This window comes from Petromyzon marinus, unplaced genomic scaffold (genome assembly GCF_048934315.1).
Source record: "Petromyzon marinus isolate PM22_M1 ecotype Great Lakes invasive population unplaced genomic scaffold, UKy_Petmar_22M1.pri1.0 PM_G_Scaffold_78, whole genome shotgun sequence".
Classification (NCBI taxonomy): domain Eukaryota; kingdom Metazoa; phylum Chordata; class Hyperoartia; order Petromyzontiformes; family Petromyzontidae; genus Petromyzon; species Petromyzon marinus.
The window spans coordinates 222,501-225,000 of NW_027423033.1; positions in this window are offsets into that span (position 1 = coordinate 222,501).

The window sequence follows — 2,500 nt, forward strand, 5'->3', positions numbered from 1 at the left end:
TTTTCGTGTTGCCACATTGCATAGGAACGCCATGAAACTTCCAGAGGCATTTGCAGCAGAAAGGCACGTGCACTCAAAAATTTTAATATTTTTCACGCATAGACCCCGTCAAACGCTAGAAGTTGGCGGGGATGTCTCTCTTGTGGCTCACGGGGCTGTTAGGGTCGCACAGAAATGCCTCGGAATGGGAAAACGGGTCATTTTTGTGTGGCCACATTGCATAGGAACGGCATGAAACTTCCAGAGGCATTTGCAGCAGGAATGCATGTGCACTCAAAAACGTCTATATTTTTCACGGATAGACCCCGTGAAACGCTATAAATTGGCGGGGATGTCTCTCTTGTGGCTCACGGGCGCTGTTAGTTAGGGTCGCACAGAAATCCCTCGGAATGGGAAAAGGGGTCATTTTCGTGTTGCCACATTGCGTACGAACGGCATGAAACTTCCAGAGGCATCTGCAGCAGAAATGCATGTGCACTCAAAAACGTCTATATTTTTCACGGATAGACCCCGTGAAACGCTAGAAATTGGCGGGGATGTGTCTCTTGTGGCTCACGGGGCTGTTAGGGTCGCACAGAAATCCCTCGGAATGGGAAAACGGGTCATTTTCGTGTTGCCACAATTGGCATACGAACGGCATGAAACTTCCAGAGGCATTTGCAGCAGAAATGCATGTGCACTCAAAAACGTGAATATTTTTTCACGGATAGACCCCGTCAAACGCTCGAATTTGGCGGGGATGTTTCTCTTGTGGGTCACGGGGCTGTTCGGCTCGCACAGAACTCCCTTGGTCCACCTGATTCGTGCATACAGGCAGCAACTAAAACTCTGTAAACCTGCTGTGAGGACATCTAAACAGTGGACCAGTGAGGCTGTGGAAGATTTGCGGGCGTGCTTAGACTGTACTGACTGGGATATGTTCACGACTGCTACCAATAGTCTGGATGAACTCACAGAGGCTGTGTACATCAGCTTCTGTGAGGACTGCTGTATCCCAACACGTACCAGGGTGAACTTTAACAACAACAAGCCCTGGTTCTCAGCAAAGCTCAAAAGGTTGAGGTTGGAGAAGGAGGAAGCGTTTAGGAGTGGGGATAGAGACAGATTCAAGGAGTCGAAGAACAGGTTTAGCAAAGCGGTGAGAGAGGCTAAACGACTGTACTCAGAGACACTAAAACACCAGTTCTCTACTAACGACGCTGCTTCTGTCTGCCAAAGGGCTCAGGCACATCACCAACTACAAACCCAGAGCGCCCCACACCACTAACGACTCCCGCCTAGCCAACGACCTGAACGAGTTCTACCGTAGATTTGAAAGACAATTGGACTGTCCTGAACCACCCCTTCCCACCCAAGAGGCCCCATCCCCCACCCATACTACAGAAACGACTCTCTCCTTTCAGGAGGGAGAAGTTAATGGGCTTTTCAAGAGGCAGAATCCACGCAAAGCAGCCGGGCCGGACTCTGTCTCTCCAGCCACCCTCAGGCACTGCGCTGGCCAGCTGTCTCCGGTGTTCACCAACATCTTTAACACCTCCCTGGAGACATGCCATGTACCAGCCTGTCTCAAGTCCTCCACCATCATCGCTGTGCCCAAAAAGCTAAGGCCAACAGGACTAAATGATTACAGACCGGTCGCCCTTACATCTGTGGTAATGAAGTCTTTTGAGCGCCTGCTCCTGGCACACCTCAAAGCCATCACAGACCCTCTCCTGGACCCCCTTCAGTTTGCCTACAGAGCCAACAGGTCTGTGGACGACGCAGTTAACATGGCCCTCCACTTCACCCTACAGCATGTGGACGCCCCAGCATCCTACGCCAGGATCCTGTTTGTGGACTTCAGCTCTGCCTTCAACACCATCATCCCTGCCCTGCTTCAGGACAAGCTCTTCCAGCTGAACGTGCCCTACTCCACCTGCAGGTGGATCACAGACTTCCTCTCTGACAGGAAGCAGTGCGTTAAGCCGGGAACAGAAGTCTCTGACTCCAGGTCCATCAGCACGGGAACTCCTCAGGGCTGCGTCCTTTGCCCACTGCTCTTCTCCCTGTATACCAACAGCTGCGCCTCCAATCATCTGTCCGTCAAACTCTTGAAGTTTGTCGGACGACACCACCCTCATTGGGCTGATCTCTGGTGGGGATGAGTCTGACTATAGGTGGGAAGCTGACAACCTGGTGACCTGGTGTAGCCAGAACAACTTAGAGCTAAATGCTCTAAGGACAGTTGAGATGGTTGTGGACTTCAGGAAGAATACAGCCCCACTCACCGCCATCACCCTGTTAGACTCCGCAGTCAAAATTGTGGAGTCCTTCCGCTTCCTGGGCACTATTCTCTGCCGGGACCTCAAGTGGGAACTGAACATCAGCTCCCTCGCCAAGAGAGCTCAACAGAGGATGTACTTTCGACGGCAGCTGAAGAAATGCAACCTGCCAAAGACAATGATGGTGCAATTCTATACAGCGATCATTGAATCCATCCTCACCTCCTCCATAACCGTCT